Consider the following 18640-nt stretch of genomic DNA (forward strand, 5'->3'; position numbering starts at 1 on the left):
AACAGTAAACTAAATCTGTAAAGGCCCCTTTTATTTTTCAAAAAAAAAACTGTGCAACAGATATTATTTATTTTACACCCTGTATATGATAAAATCTTAATAGCTGGAAAAAGGAGTAGAAAAGAAGTACAAAGCTAATAAAGGAGTACATTTCCAGATATTTTTTGGGAGTACTAGGGAGTACATTGCAATAAAAAGGAGTACGTTTACTTCCAAAAGCAGTACGTCTGGCAACCCTGTATGTATTGCCCACCCCTTAAAAGGTAGATATGCAAATACCAGATTCCACTAGGGGTATTCATGATCCGGTGCATACGGTCTAGCATGGTGCACAGATAGCAAAAATAGCATGATTGTTGTTGTTTCATGTGTTCAAACAACAACAAAATTTGCCAGTCGTGCTATCTATGCACCATGCTAGACCGTATGCATCGGATCGTGAATACCCCTACTGTTCTTCTTCATTTATTATTTTCTCTCACCTGTCTTTGCAGGGACCATCAAACGCAAATAATATATGTATAAATACATTGGCGCGTATTCATAGTCCAGCAACTAAGTCGAAACTAACAAAGTAATTTAAGTACCAACTTAAAATTTACCTCTATTCATAGTCGCATTTCAGACTTCTACTAAGTAGCTTCGACTTAGTATACGATATAGCAAAACGAGTGTGAAAATGTATCGATTTTTCTTTACGATATTTTGGAAAAATTAAATTTTTATTAAATAATGTCAAGTTTGATCATCCGTTTATGTAATTTTTATTTTCATTGCATGATTATGCAAAAGAATAAGGCATCATTTTCTTGTTAATTGTGTGAAATAGCCAGAACAACCGCAGTGATGTGAAGTCGATGTTTATCGAAAGCATGCTGTGAAACATACAAATAGTAGATATCTAAATGTTATGCACAAATTTACTTTAAAAGAACTAGCGTGAAACTGACATATTATTTGAGAATTTATCTAGATTATTCCAATTATAAAATTGTGATTTAGCTTTATTCGAATTGTAATACGCATTTAATTTCATCTTCCGATTAAAATGGATCGATCTTTGTAAATTCTGATTGGAGATTATTTAATATTATCAAAGTCACCATCTACCAACTTAATTTTTACATATTTCGTATATAATTTGATAAAATACTTCTTCCTAGTTACGACTTAGTTGCAGCTGCAGCCGAAACTTAAATTTAAGTTGGTACTAAGCTAGAAAAGACGAAACTAAGGCGACTATGAATAGCTTTAGTTGTGACTTAGAATAGTTTCGACTTAGTTGAGTACTAAATATGACTATGAATATGCGCCATTCTTATTATACGAATGTGCGTGTATGTGTGTATGTACAAAATTTTTTCACAGTACAGTATTTAGCATTCCTAAATAGAGATGTAAAAAGTAAGAAAGTCTAAGTTCGGGAGGAGCCGAAAATTAAATACCCGGCGCAAGTATTAAATATATGTTTTTCACCTTTCCGAAAGCTACCGCTAGATGGTAAGCCGGGTAGAACGGTTACCGAGATACATATATGTGATCAGAAGTGGGCGGTGCCACGCCCATTTTCCAAAATTTTACCTTAAACGTATTTTGGTAAGGAATTGAGCATCAATTTTGAATTAATTAGCTTTAATATTTACTGATTTATCGAAGATTTTGTATTTCTCTAAATTACCGTTATATGGGATGTGGGCGTGGTTATTGTCCGATTTTTTTAAATTTTCGGCCGTTTAGTATGCTGTACCAAGGCCAACAACTGTCCCAAGTTTGGAAGAAATTGGTGCAGCGGTTACCAAGATATACATATGTAACCATAAGTGGGCGTGGCTACGCCCATTTTGCGAAAATTTATAATATTCTTACTTTTCGCCTGGTAATTATTGTAAAAATCAATTTTGAGTGAATTATCTTCAGTAGTTACTAAAATATCACAGTTTTCGTATTTCTGGAAATTACCGTTATATGGGAAGTGGGAGTGGTTACAGTCCGATTTCGCCCTACCATCCTACCTTGGATTAACTGAAACCTACATACCAAATTTCGTTGAGATATCTCAATTTTTGCTCGAGTTATCGTGTACACGGACAGACGGACGGACAGACAGACATGGCTTAATCGATTTCTCTATTCATTCTGAGCATATATGTATACATTTGTCTATATTTATCTCGATTCGATTTGGCTGTTACAAACAACCGTTATGTGAACAAAATTAATATACCCTTGTGCACAAGTGCGCTCGGGTATAAAAACATACATATGCACAAAGCTAAATTTAAGTAATTTTTTGACATATTCGATATTCTTTTATGTCTCGATAACTACGTGAAATTGCTCGTGAGAGTGGCGGTACCCGACAATCGGTCGAGAACTCGATTGCTTGATTTCTCGGAAATCGGAAGCCCTAATTTTGAATCGCTTGATTATATTTTTTGAGATAATAGTACCTTAAAAGAGAGCCTACCTGAGTTGTCAATCACACCTTGTTTAATATTCTTTGATGAAAATATTCAATTATGCTTTACTTGAGACTGAAAGTAAGAATGTATGTGAGAGATTGAAAATTTGAAAACATGTTTGTTATGTTAGCCACAGTGTAGACAGTATGCTAAGTAATGACAATATCCATATTTGACAATTTATACGTGAACTAATGTGTTTGTGTTAGTTGTTTATTTCAATTAACCCCCAAATAACACGTGTTACAAAAAAGTTAGTGCGCCTGGGCCACACTGGAGAAGTGAAACTTACTGTGGCGAATACTGCGGCAGCGCATTCGAGGAATGACGTAGAATGTTCCACAAAGAGAAACGTCAAGTTGGATGAACACTGCGAACAGCGAGAGAAAGAGAATGAGCGATAAACTTCAGAACGTTCTAGAGGTGCCATAAGTGCGAGAGCAGGTATATGAGGGCGCCGCTACAGCGAAGTTAGTTAGTAACAAGTCACCAAGCTACAAGTAAAGTGAGTTGCGAATAAGCAAGCTAAGAGTTTAATTGTGTTAACAAGTTTTATAAAGCGTTGTAATTGCTTTAACGAGTATTGTAAAGTATTTTTACTATATAAGCCAGTATTGCAATTGTTTGTTGTAAAATAAAGTTAATTTTACTACAATTTGGCCATCGTTAGCATTTATTTAACAATCCAGTGATACGAACCGAAGGATTTGGGAAATCCGGACGAGGTTTCAAGGATAATCGCAACAATTGGTGTCAGAAGTGGGATTTTTAAATAAATCCCAGAGGAGAAACTTCCGAAAATGGCAAAAATTCATGATCTAAAGATTGAGGAACTCAAGCAGGAGTTGAAGAATCGAAATTTAGCAACCTCCGGAAGAAAAGTGGAGTTACTATCACGGCTGCGAGAGGCAGAAGGCATCGACGTGGACAAATACGACTTCCAGGGTAAACCCGACGATACATCCGTAAAGGACGAACAGAAGGATGAGGCTGCATGTTCGTCGAGGGATGTGCATCAGACATCCGGGAAGGTTGAAGAACAGCAAAAGGCTCCTTCGTCATCAACAGCTATGGACACGAACACGTTATTGGCTGTCATGTCACAGATGTCATCACAGATTTCATCCCAGCTGCGAGCGCAGGAAACACCCATGTCATCGCAGCTAGATGAAAAGATTACTCAGCTAGAACAGAATTTATTCAAAGATAACGCGCAAGAAAAAATCGAAGAGCTAATTAAGGAGAAAGTTGAGGATAAGGTAGAAGAATTGCAAGGCCGTCTCCGAGATATGCAGTTGAATCGTCCAGCTACTTCGACGAGTGCTCCCAAGGCAAAGACTCCATCCTTTGACGGCATGATTCCTTTCCAAGTCTTTAAGCTCCAGTTCGAGAAGACAGCTACAGCAAATCGTTGGAGCATGGAGAATAAATCCGCTGCTCTGTTCGTGGCATTAAAAGGACTTGCAGCGGAAATCTCGCAGACTATTCCTGACTGTGAAAGGAACAATTACGATGCATTGAGAGATGGAGCAGGAGAACCGCTGCCAAAAAGCCAATGAGGCCAGGAATTCGCGTCAGAGATCGAGAGGTTGGCTCACTTGGCTATTGGAGACGCATCTGGTGAACAACTTGAAAGGGTAAAAATCCAGAGGTTCATCAACGGAACGCGGGACGTGTATACCAAGCGAGAGACGTACGCGAATCCAAAGCCAACATTTGCTGAAACCGTCTCGTATGCTCAGACGCGTGAAACGGCGGCGCTTCTAAGTAGTAGATTATCCCACTGCTGGACGAGAAAAAGAATGACTCTGGCAAATATTTTGAATGTGGAAAGCCAGGCCACTTCGCCCGCGATTACAGCGCAAGTTCCAGTGGGCTCAACAATTCAGCAGGACGGCAACGCAGGGCTGAAGGAGACGAAGCCAACTCCAATCAGTCGTTAAACTGAAACGAGCCAGCAGGAAGGGCCGCGTGCTGGCTCCAGAAGTTGAAGAGCCCATAATCTCCGTCTCACAATTTGGCCGGAAAGCATGCAATCTCACTGTTGGTGGATGTGTCAATGGGCAGGAGAGAGTACTGACAGTGGATACTGGACCGACACATTCCATTATTCGACTGGATTTGGCCACTTTTTATGTGAAGCCACTAGCTGGAGCAAAGCTGCAGACTGCAACTGGTGAACCCACTCAAGTGTTAGGAGAAGTACCATGCGAGGTAATAATCGACGGTGTGGCCTCGTACACTAGGTTTATAGTGGCAGACGTTGTGGATGAAGTCATCGTCGGCGTGGATTTCTTACTTGGCCAAGGCATGAAGAGTGACCTCCAGAGAATGATTCTGACAGATCGTGACAGGAAAGTGCCACTTAAGGTTGGTTACGACAGCCAGTACTGCAGCAGACGGTTAGTCTTAGAGGAAGTGTCGAAGATTCCACCAGAAACGGAGGCTGTTAGTTGGGCGGAGGTTGACAGTGATGGAGACGGAGTGGTTTCGTCAGGAGAAGGAAGCGGTTCACCGATACAGGAAAAGCGTTACGGTTTCGCCAGCTCCGTGAAGAAGAGGTCTCAACAAGGAAGTGGTCATGGCAAGCCAGGCAGTGTTTTCGGCAGGAGGAAAGCCACTAAACCATGTTGCAATGGTGATATGCCGGTGGTCGGAAATGGAAGCGGCTGTGGAAGCAGTAGGCGCGTTTTGAAGCGTCCCGGAAAAGGTGGCCGGCAAAGGCGAGCAGTTAAGCCGGAAGCCAAGGATGAGGTTATACATGTCCGGTCAATGAGGTAGACGCCGGCGAAAGATCGAGATGCGGAATCACTGGGCAAATTTCAGCGTGAGGAACCGGATTTAGCAAGATGTGCTAAAGGCAGTGCAGCACGAAGGCAGGAGTCTGGGTGTCATGGACAGAGGATGCGGCATAGATCTGGCAAAGGGTGCCCACGAGTGGAGACATGGTCTGGTCACCACCAGTGGCCGGCAGAAGCACGACCATGTGAGATGGTGCACCACCGGAGATAAGCTGGAGGCAATGTCCAGTAACGCATCGAGCCGAGAGAAGCTACAGGAAGGCGATTTGGTGTTGTTGCACATGCCGCAGCCGAAGAAAGGCGTCACCTCCGAACATCGTAACTGGAAAGGTCCGTATAGGATTGACAAATGGCTGAAGGACGCAATGCATCGAATCCAGACAGCTGGGAGACCGAGAACCAATATGAAAGACTAGCAACGTTTGGAGCAGCAAGTGTGTCTGATCGGGACGATCAGACTTAGGTGGTGGGCAGTGTGGAGAATACTGCGGCAACGCGAAGCGAACAACGAGAAATGGGCAGAATGTTCGAGGAATGACGTAGAATGTTCAACAAAGGGAAACGTCAAGTTGGATGACCACTGCGAACAGCGAGAGAAAGAGAATGAGCGATAAACTTCAGAACGTTCTAGAGTTGCCATAAGTCCGAACGCAGGTATATAAGGGCGCCGCTACAGCGAAGTTAGTTAGTCACAAGTCAGCAAGCTACAAGTAAAGTGAGTTGCGAATAAGCAAGCTATACGTTTAATTGTGTTAAAAAGTTTTGTAAAGCGTTGTAACTGCTTTAACGAGTATTGTAAAGTGTTTTTACTGTATTAGCGAGTATTGTAAATTGTTTGTTGTACAACAAAGTTAATTGTACTACAATTTGGTCATCGTTAGCATTTATTTAACAATCCTGCGATACGAACCGAAGGATTTGGGAAATCCTACCTCTACGCTTGTTCGCTTTAATTACATTTATGTTATTATGTTTTTCCATTCTCTTTTCTTTTTTACAAGCTTTTATTTAACTTGGTTTAAAAACGAAGTAAATTAGTACAAATTGTTAATAATTTTCATTAGAGTTTGAATAACTCCTTTCACTAAATGGCTTTTAGTAACTTTAACGAGACTCTAACTTTTTTTATTCTATTCATTTTAGTGCAGTTTTGACAAAATTTTCGTGCTAAAAAATCTTCTGTTACACTACTTTATTTTATTCCTTTGATTGTACATATTAAATAAAAGCTTGTTTTTAAAAAATATTTTTTTTTACATTATATTATTATCTGTATACTCTATCGATAACAAACCCGATAGAAATATCGTTAACAAAATCGATGACAAACTCGATAAAAATTTCAGTAGCAACATCGATAACACCATTGCTAGCAAAATCGATTAGAAAAGCGATAAAAATATCGATACCTAAATCGATAAATATCGATAACAAAATCGATAAATATCGATAACAAAACCAGAATCGATAAATATCGATAACAAAATTGATAAAAATCGATAAATATCGATAACAAAATCGATAAATTTTGATAACAAAGTCGATAGATATCGATAACAAAATCGATAAGTATCGATAACAAAATCTATAAATATTGATAACAAAATCGATAACTATCGACAACAAAATCGATAACAAAGCCGATAACTATCGATGACAAAATCGAAAAATATCGATAACAATATCGACAAATAGCCATAACAAAATCGATAGATATCGATAACAAAATCGATAAATACCGATAACAAACGACAAATATCGATAACAAAATCGATAAATATCGATAAAAAGTCGATAAATATTCATAAAAAAATCTATAAATATCGATAACGAAATCGATAAATATGGATAAAAAACGACAAATATCGATAACAAAATCGATAAATATCGATAAAAAAGTCGATAAATATCCATAACAAAATCGATAAATATCGATAACAAAATCGATAGATATCGATAACATAATCAAAAAATATCGATAACAAAATCGATAAATATCGATAACAAAATCAATAAATGTCGATAACAAAATCGATAAAATTGTATCGCTAACGAAATAGTTAAAAATATCGATTACAAAAGCGATAAGAAGTCGATAAAAATATCGACAACAAAATCGATAAAAAAATCGAATTTTATATCGATAAGTTCCGAAAATATCGATAGCATAATTGATAACAATATCGATAAAAATTTCGATTGAGTCTCTGTGTCTGTCTCTATATCCTTTCCTTTTTAGTTACCTTTATTTTAATCTTTCTTCCCCTATATTCGTCTTTACTCTTATCGGTATTCTTATCCTCATCTTTTTTTTTACTTTTATGTTTATCATTTTCTTCATCTACATATTCCCCTTCACCTTTGCCCTTATATATAAAAGTGAAGTGTTTAAATTTACCTTGGTTTTCATTTTTGTCTTTATCTTTACTCATCTTTGTTTTTGTTTTTATTTTTACCTTGCCTTTATCCTTTTCTTTATCTATGCACGTACTCACTTTTACTTTCATTCTTGTATTGGTCCTTTTCTATGTTTTATTCTTTAACCTTTTATTAGTAAGTTTTTGTTAAATTAATGCCATATGCACCATTTCAGTTACACCATTTCCGTTGCATCATTTCCGTTGCACCATTTCCGTGTGCAATTTCCCCTGAATTTGCCAATTTACTCCCAACCAACCAACCGCCGATAAAGAAGTTTCACTTCAAAAAACACACACACATTTTTTGAAAAAGCGCATACGGCCATTCCGACTCCTAAATAAATATGAACCTAAAAATCGTATAGCAGAGCTTTTCGGTAACCAAGTCATAGTAAAAATTAAAAAAATTTGTAAAATTATTCTCACGAATGCTGTTGGTGGCAAAGACATGTGGCAAGCTAGCTCCCATTGTTTTTTTTTTACATATTCGTCGTTCGGTACGATGAATACGGAGTCACCGCACTTCGCACTCCCGCATAAAAAACACGTATGCGACATTAATAGTTTTTCGCTTTCTATATTTATTTTTGGTATATAACTTCTTCTGTTCACAATTTCAAAAAAATTTAAAATTCAAACGACCAAAAAGGTAAAAATGTGACAACAAATTTCAAAAAACAAGTTGACATGACAAAAGATTTTTTTGATTATTCCACATCTGTTGGTGCTTTTCTTGTATTGAATATCACTGCAGATAAAAAACTATTCTTGTTTGAGGAAATGCTTGTAGAAATTTGATTGTATGTAGCTGTAATGCTCGTACATAATTTTGCGGCATACAGTTGACTGTCTCATGCACATCATACGAATTATTCCTACGTAACTCCATATGTACATAAAAAGTTTGTAAGCAGTTATTTGTGTACGTATTAAGAATGTTAATCCCGGGATCCCGGACTCCTTAAGGTCTCGAAAATCTCGGGATTCTTGGCAAGTAATCCCGGGATTTTCGGGATTTGTAATTTGCACTGATGGCAATAATAGAAACTCGTTTTCTTGACCAGTATTGGCTATATTACTTTTTTCTTTAATAATTAATATTTCTTTATAAATGTCTAGCTCATTATACATATAACACCGCGTGATAGTAAATTTTAAACACAAATATCAATATGTTCGCGAAACCATGGGCCAAATATAGGCACAGTTGTTGGCCTTCGTAGAGCATACCAAATGGCCGAAAATTTTTAAAATCGGACAACAACCACGCCCACATCCCATATAACGGTAATTTAGAGAAAAACAAAATCTTCGATAGAGCAGTAAATATTAAAGCTAATTTATTCAAAATTGATGCTTGCAACAACTCTTTAGCAAGAAATACTTTTGTGATAAAATTTTGGCAAATGGACGTGGCACCGCCCACTACTGGAAATTACCGTTACATGGGAAATGGGCGTGGTTACAGTCCGATTTCGCCCATTTTCAATACCAACCTACCTTGGATAAATGGTAACCTACACACCAAATTTAGTAGAGATATCTCGATTTTTGATCGAGTTATCGTGTACACGGACGGACGGACAGACGGACAGACGAACGGACAGACAGACATGGCTTAATCGACTTCTCTATTCATTCTGAGCATTTATGTATACTTTTGTCTATATCTATCTCGATTCGTTTTGGCTGTTACAAACAACCGTTATGTGAACAAAATTAATATACGCTTGTGCACAAGTGCGCTCGGGTATAAAAATAATGAAGAAATCCTGTACAATTTAAACAGATACAAGATTCTGGTGAAGAAGGGCTGGTAAATATTGAAAATTTCATTTTAAAATTTTATCCTTGAAATTTCGCAATACTTTTTTTTTTTGTTCAATTATATGTTAAGGGCTTATATAAACTCGATAACATCCTCGAGTTTCGTTCTTCTAACTTTGTCAGTTTAAAAATTACCTATTCGTTCTTGCGAATCCAAAAAATTAAAATTTTTTAAATCCTAGAGTAATTTCCTTTTGCATTTGTTACCCATATTTTTATTCTACATTGCATTGAATTTTTTTTACAATTTTTGGAATTAACCATATCTTTAAAATTACAAAGTCCTTCAAAAGAAATCCTGCGGTCAGAGAGAAAAAATAAAAACGCAACTTTAAATAAAAAAGTGGGTTTCAAACCCTTTTATTATTATTTATTTCTTGGTAGGAGAGCTTCTCAAACAATATAGTAGCAATTTTTATACCCGAGCGCACTTGTTCACAAGGGTATATTAATTTTGTTCACATAACGGTAGTTTGTAACAGCCAAAACGAATCGAGATAGATACAGACAAATGTATACATAAATGCTCAGAATGAATAGAGAAGTCGATTAAGCCATGTCTGTCTGTCCGTCCGTCTGTCCGTCTGTCCGTCCGTCCGTGTACACGATAACTCGAGCAAAAATTTAGATATCTCAACGAAATTTGGTATGTAGGTTTCCATTAATCCTAGGTAGGTTGGTAATGAAAATGTGCGAAATCGGACTGTAACCACGCCCACTTCCATATAACGGTAATTTCCAGAAATACGAAAACTGCAATATTTTATTAACTAACGAAGATAATTCACTCAAAATTGATATTTACAATAATTTTCAAACGAAAATGTTATAAACTTTTGGAAAATGGGCGTAGCCACGCCCACATCCCATATAATGGTAATTTAGAAAACACAAAATCTTCGAAAAATCAGTAAATATTAAAGATAATTTATTCAAAATTGATGCTTGCAACAATTCTGTACCAAGAAATACGTCTATGATAAAATTTTGGAAAATGGGCGTGGCACCGCCCACTTATGATCACATATATGTATATCAGTTACCGTTCTACCAATTTATACCAAACTTGGTATTTTTATTGTGCTTGCCACATAAAAGCAAAATGTTGAAAATTATTGAAATCGGACTAAAATTACGGCCGCTTTTCATATAACGGTAAATTTTAGAAATGCTTGAAACTGCAATATTTCGAAATTCAAGGACGCTAATTTACTCAAAATTGATACACCCCGGCTTACCATCTAGCGGTAGCTTTCGGAAAGGTGAAAAACATATATTTAATACTTGCGCCATGTATTTAATGTTCAGCTCCACCAGAACTTAGACTTTCTTACTTGTTTCTATTCAAGTTGTTGAAAAGTAATGAATATCTAAATCCCGGGACTAATCCCGATTGTGACAACGCCATCCCGAAAACCCCGGGATCGGAAAAAGCCGAAAAATTAACAGCCCTTGTACGTATGTATGTATGTGAGTACGTAACAAATGGCTTATGTTGAATCAGTTTTGGCAAAATCAAATAAATCGCATTTGCTACCTCTTGTTGAGGATATGGATGTTTTATGGTTCTATATTGATCCCTATGGAAAACTGGGTGTGAATCCTGAAATCTTGCACGCCTTCCTTTCTAATAAGTAACAGTCCAGGGATGAATTGGAAAGTGTGATTCCTTTCTCACCTAACAGTCATCAAGGCGAAGATACATATCTCTTACTCGGGGCTGTTCTTGTAATTAGTTCCATATGCCACGAGCCAGACCAGAGCCGATTTACTGGAGCACTGAGCTAGGGTAAGCTAACCAACCATCCTCCATTGAGGAGGATTGTCCTCCTCAAACGTGATTTGTTCTCCTCAAAAATATTGTCCTTCTCTGTCCTCCTTTTGAGCAAAAATGTGCTCCTTGTAATCCTTTTCAAGTTTTATAGCAGTGATGAAATTTTTTAAAAATTTCGTTTAGAATATTATTATTTCTTAATCGTACATAATCATTGTAGTTAGAAGGAGTTTACATTGTTCAACATTTTGTTAAATGACTTTTGATTCAACTAACCGTCTGTGAAAGTTGAACAGTACAAACGCCTTTTAGCCTTAATCAATAACATTTAATACGGCTTTCCCACTGCACGCCAGTTACGTAGTTTGCTCCCTCATTCGTGATTCGCACTCCAATCACCCTTGGAATTACGATATTCGCCATACAAAATTTTGAGAGCGAATTACCTCATTTGTCATTTGTCATTCAGATCCAATTACCATGCGAATTACGAACAAATCGCTGCTGTCTGTAAATTTTATCGGGCATTTATCGAAACCAGTTCACAAACTAAAACTGGCACTTTTTATAAGTACGAAAAGCAATTACTTACATTTTGCATAAATTTTGTAGCGAAGAAAAAACAAACCACAGAGATAGAGAACTGTCAAATCGAATTAAGAATGTGCGTGTGGGAAAGGGGTAATTCGCGATCGTAATTGGAGGATCGAACAAAGTAATTTCCGGTGTCGTAGGTAAGCCGTATTACCCCTCAAATGGTGTTCGCACGAGGCGATTTTGCGTTCAACTCTCGCAGGGTTGCACGGAAAAAAAAGTTGAATGGCTAAATGTTGGCTGGCGACCAACTTTGTTGAAAGCGATTAGTTGAAAGGCCGTTCAACCAAAAGTAGCCTTTTTATGGCGAATATTTTGATATTTTTGATATTTTTAGCCATTCAATTTTTTCTTCGTGCAACCCTGCGTGAGTTGAACGCAAAATCGCCTGATGCGAACGGCCTTTTACAACACTGAAAGACTAGCTAACGACGCGTCTTCACAGGGAAAATTATTGCCTACCATATGTCATTTTGTTTGCCAGATCTGTATAAGTTTTATCAGTGGCAATATTTTTGTGTAGGAATTTTTTATCTTGATAAAAGCATTTGTAAGATGGTTTAAAACAAGCATGTTCGTTGCATTCGAGCGCAAATATGCTTAAAATTTTTTAGAAAATGTGTAATTTCACATCCAAGTACATAATCAAATATAACACAGGCCCTGCGGCGTATCCATCTTTTTTTTTGGGGGGATGTTTTCCGGGAAATTCGCCACTAATTCTTATTACTGTAAACGAGTAATTCTTATATATACATACATATATATTAGGGTGATCCAAAATAACTAACCCGACAAATTTATGGCCTTAAAATGACCTATTTACTGAGAAGGAAATTCTCCCATTTGCAAACATTTTTATTTCAATTTGTTTTTGTTATTTTATGGCCTTATAACAATTATATTCAACAATTTTTATTGAGCTTGAGGCCGTTTTTAATGAAAAACTTAATGAATAACTTATTTCAATTTTAAAAGTTGTCCGTCGGCATTTGAAATTTTCTGTGTAAATAACATGTAAAAAATTTGCTTTCATTAAAAATGTTATAACTTTTGAACCGCTAAGAAAAGTTATAAAAAAATAATAAAGGTTTTTCTAGGCATATTCTTGTAGGATATTAAATTCTCTAAAAAATGACCCGAAGTTGGCTGTCTTAGGGACAAATAAAAGTATTAAATTTGTTAATATATTGCTGAACGAGGTAAAGCGTTGGTACAAAATTATAATCGAACTTTGGCGAAAGACGAAGAACGAAAGCAATTTCTTTTGCAAGTAATACAATTATAAACACAATTATAAACACAAAAAACACAATTGACTTCAATTGTCAGATAAAAATTTAGGAGTACCGTTAATTTTTTCATGATCCGATGATCGGATCTAAATTAAATTAGTATGGGACCACATGTGAGACACTACCTTTCCGACAGAAAAATAATTATCGAAATCGGTGACGGTGGTCGAATGTATGCGGCAACTTACCAAACAAAAATATATATTCCGAATTGATAACCTTCTTTTTTAAGTCGGTTAAAAATAAATATTCAAAATTTGTTAATATGTGGCGGTCTTATAATTATGCAACGCAGCGTACTATTAACTTGTTTGACTTGTGTTTAGAGAAACTTTTAATTGTTAATTTATTCGTTATTTATGTGTTACAATAAATATGAAAAATTGTTTGTGTTTTCAATGTGAAGAATTTGTCCTCCTGAAATGTTAAAAAATTCTGGTAACCTTAAGCTGGGGTAACTAAAATCGACGTCATGAACACTCTTTAACAAGGCCAAACACAGTCGGATAGAACGGTTTTGGAACAAATATAAGACCATTTTTAAAACATACGTACTAAATTAGGATTAGAGCGACAATAAAATAAACCTGACAGAAGTTCTGTTGAACCCTGGGGACCACAAAGTAGACTTAGATTGCAAGGTCTCTAGCCCGAAGTATCTTGCGATTCTTATGGAGACCCAATTCACAGGTAGCATGAACCCAAGCAATTGTAAACAAGAAGCAAATCGGCCTCATGTGCCGACCAAAGATGTCTCAGGCATTGTCGATAGGACAACAAATCTTTTAAAGCGCACTATACGAGGTGGTAAGAACAACTGAGAAATAACCATAATGTAATTAATTAACCCTGATTGGATATCTGGATACAGAAGGAGCCTTCAATGGCATTCAGCGTTGTGTAGAAGCATGAACTGATTTCACTTTCGAGAGTAAAATAATAAACTTGTCTAAAGGCACAGGATAGTCGAGAAAAAACACCAGAGGTACACCCTTGAAAGGCCGACTATCTTCTCTACTGTAGATGTTGGAAATAATTTCAGTTATGAAATCGCTTGAAGCAAAATCAGACATTGCCACATGAAAACAATTGAAAAAGTTAAAGAATAAATGCTTAAACAGACTTGGACTTAATCCGGATCAACTGCAGTTAATTCCCGAGTTGATCCGGATCAACGCTGCCATCTGTTTATGCTTTAACCTGCCTCTGCACATCGTTAGCATTGTGTACTACACCTGAGTGAGCGATTAGCCTGACCTTCCACTTGTAACAGACTTACAAAAACCAAGATATGGAAAGCAACCACTTTCGAACATGCGACGATAGTGCGTGAAATAAAAAAAGTAACACTCATACGCGAGGTTGGCTTAGAGGGATCAAAGTTAATTTAGAAGCTGGCTGACTACATTACGCCGGTTTGGTGTTTCAATGCACCGATAGTTATAAGGTTGCCGACCAAAGCAAATACAACAGAGATGGTGTGTCCACCTATGTACGCTGCAGGGTACCTGTCCCTATTCAGAAAACTAGCAGATCAGACAGTATTTTCTTCTCCCAACGACTGCATCGTTTTCCAAGCTAATTTTTGTGCTATAAACGAGACTGCTAACCAAGCGCAATTTGATCAAAAGTAGTAAAATCGGGTAATGGAAGGCAATGTCGGGCCGGTTTGGCATCACAAGGTCATCTCAACGACATTAATTTCTAGGTTCCCGGACCTAATCTCTAATATAACCCATTGATCGGCTTGAAAAAGTTAACTTTGAGATAGTAATTTCCCTCAAAAGTCTGGGAATCCGTTTGTTATTTTATGTATTTTAGATTAACAAACATACATTTATATTGCCAACTGCATATGCTTACATATGTACATATAAACATTCATACGTGTGACATATGCATACATACATGTACATATGTTTATACATACATTCTAAGTTATTCCATGATTGCGGTAGCTATTAAAATTGCTGTCAGAACATTTTCTCTTGCAAATAAATATGATTTAAAAAATTTTATTCACGTTGGTTATTGTAGGTGGCACGTGACTAAATATTGCTTATACTATATAATATATGAAAAATCCCTTACAAGAGCAATATTTCGCATAGCAAAACGGAAGCGCACATCATTGCCAATCACCATACCTTCCGAACAATCATATCTACACATGCATGAATGTATATCCGTATGCATAGACAAATTGTCAAATCGAAAATGTATAATAATAAAGGATTCTATATTTCGGGTATACGTTTATATTGGAAAGTTGCTTACATACATATGTACATACTTTACAGCTGGACATACGTAGATATGTTCATATTTAGCCACATTTTCACCAAAGTTTGCTATACTTCTCCGACCTTCCATTCACATGGCCTGGGCGATAAATTCGTTCAAACCATTAAAGTCTCCGGGGACCTATTCCTCGTGACTGACTGTCTTTCAAGAGCTCAATATGCTTATTGCAAGAAAAGGTAGGTGTGTACCGCCCTACACATATTGGTAAAGTGGTCAGGGGAAGCCTTCGCGTATGAAGATTATGCAGTAGGGGCCTTTATCGATATCGAGGTGGCCTTCAACAATGTCACTCCAGAGGTAATAGTCAAGTTATTTATAATCTGGGTGTTGAAACGAACGTTATAAGCTTACTTCGTGACTGAACGGTCGCGGCGGAGTGCACTCCACAAGGTGGTGTTCTCTCTCCCCTGCTCTGGATTGCGGTTGTAAAGGACCTTCTAGAGAAACTGGAAAAAGTGGAATATGAGCAGAAAAGCGTGTTACTCAGCTGTACGTGGCGTATGAGTAACTTTCCTTCTGCTCTTTTTTCATACAAAAAATCTTTGCGTATTTTCATTTGACCACTCATTATTTCTTATTTATCCATCGATTTTCTTCATTAGTAATTAGATTTTTTATGTAACAGAACAGGCTTTAGTACAAATGCAAAAATTTGGCACAGAACCTGTCATATAATTCATTTTTTCAATAAAAAAATAAAAAAGCTGGAATGACTAATTAATTTGTCAGAAACTATAAGCCCTATCGGAAAGTGATGTATAAAAGGTTTATGGAAAATTTCATTAGCTTTCATTTGCCGTATTTTATATTAAGAGTTTTAAATTGGTTCGTAAGATATGTATACATGATTAAAAGGAAATAATTTTTGCTTTAGGCTGTTTAACGGTAAATTAAAAATATCTCGAAAACGTATCCATAGAAACAAAAATTAACACGATTTTCGGAATCACCGAGCAATTCTACATAGGAATTGTATAGTGTCATCCATAGAACAGTTTTGCTGTAAACCAGTGTGACGTAAAATCGGGTTGGCTTCTGGCGGGATCGCCAATTGTAGTTAACAATATTTAAATTTACTTAAAAAAGGTTTAATCTAAAATTCTAAATGAAATTATGTTTTTTACAGCTCAAGAAAAATATTTGAAGTGAGAAAATTTTCTTTTTGCTTAACAAACAGCAAAAATCACTTAGTTCTAAAATTTCATAGTTGCATAGTTAAAAATGAAAAAAGTGCAATAAAACTACACCCATTTCACAAAGTTGCACCTGATTGTTTGTATGTTTACAAAAGTCTGCAATGTAAAAAAATCAGTTCACCATTCGCAGAATACAACGTTTGGAATCAAATGCTCCCAATTCCACCAAACCACCTTCGTGTCAGGCCTATTAACTTGTCAGCAGATCATAACAATTGGCAGTTGAGTTCCGTTCAAATGCAAACATAAATTTGTATCAAATCATTCGGAATCACCTAAATTCTACTACACTATGCTGTCGACTACGCGAAGGGTACCAAAGCGGATGGAATTCAAAACGCGGTTGCAATTGCAATGCGTACAAGTTACAATTCCACGGGTGCTCCCGCCATTATTGTAGCCATTGCAGTTGTCACAGAATTTTTGTTGTTGCATATTCATGCTTTACTATTGCCGATAGCTACTGAGTGTCATATGTATGTATGTAGAAATGTGTGTACATATAGAAATGACAAGTTTAGAGTTTTGTTTGTTGCTGTTTTTATCATTTCCGCAACAGTTGTGAAGCAGCATATACATGCATATAACGGGTGATTTTTTTGAGGTTAGGATTTTCATGCATTAGTATTTGACAGATCACGTGGGATTTCAGACATGGTGTCAAAGAGAAAGATGCTCAGTATGCTTTGACATTTCATCATGAATAGACTTACTAACGAGCAACGCTTGCAAATCATTGAATTTTATTACCAAAATCAGTGTTCGGTTCGAAATGTGTTTCGCGCTTTTTTATCGACAAATTTTGTTCAGCGATGAGGCTCATTTCTGGTTGAATGGCTTCGTAAATAAGCAAAATTGCCGCATTTGGAGTGAAGAGCAACCAGAAGCCGTTCAAGAACTGCCCATGCATCCCGAAAAATGCACTGTTTGGTGTGGTTTGTACGCTGGTGGAATCATTGGACCGTATTTTTTCAAAGATGCTGTTGGACGCAACGTTACGGTGAATGGCGATCGCTATCGTTCGATGCTAACAAACTTTTTGTTGCCAAAAATGGAAGAACTGAACTTGGTTGACATGTGGTTTCAACAAGATGGCGCTACATGCCACACAGCTCGCGATTCTATGGCCATTTTGAGGGAAAACTTCGGAGAACAATTCATCTCAAGAAATGGACCGGTAAGTTGGCCACCAAGATCATGCGATTTGACGCCTTTAGACTATTTTTTTGTGGGGCTACGTCAAGTCTAAAGTCTACAGAAATAAGCCAGCAACTATTCCAGCTTTGGAAGACAACATTTCCGAAGAAATTCGGGCTATTCCGGCCGAAATGCTCGAAAAAGTTGCCCAAAATTGGACTTTCCGAATGGACCACCTAAGACGCAGCCGCGGTCAACATTTAAATGAAATTATCTTCAAAAAGTAAATGTCATGGACCAATCTAACGTTTCAAATAAAGAACCGATGAGATTTTGCAAATTTTATGCGTTTTTTTTTAAAAAAAAGTTATCAAGCTCTTAAAAAATCACCCGTTATGTTGTGCATATTTACATACATAAGTATGTGTTACATTCAAACGCTTTAGCATGCCACCATTGGTTCAAGGCAGGGATCGGCAATTAATGTACAGTTAATTATTATTAATCTTTTAAAGGATACTTTCTAAGTGCAACATTTATTTTTTTGATCTTGGATCAGTAATTCACCCTGGGATTCAGTAATTCAGTCTCATATCAAGTCATTAAATTTGAGATTAGCAATTAGTGACTATTTTTGTGACTTGAGATGATTTGAGTATTCAGTAGGAGAGAGTCACAAAAAGTTCACCAAAAATGTGTGGTGAAAGCAAACACAGACAGTCAACTGATAACGTTTATGTATGCCTTTTGCCCGCACAACCCAAAGAGTCGCAATGGTCAAATGGTCAAAGCATTAGATTGGCATTCGAGACGGTCCAGGTCCGAGTACT

The sequence above is a fragment of the Rhagoletis pomonella genome, unplaced genomic scaffold (assembly GCF_013731165.1).
Source record: "Rhagoletis pomonella isolate Grant_MI unplaced genomic scaffold, Rhpom_1.0 Rhpom_scaffold_00003, whole genome shotgun sequence".
Classification (NCBI taxonomy): Eukaryota; Metazoa; Arthropoda; class Insecta; order Diptera; family Tephritidae; genus Rhagoletis; species Rhagoletis pomonella.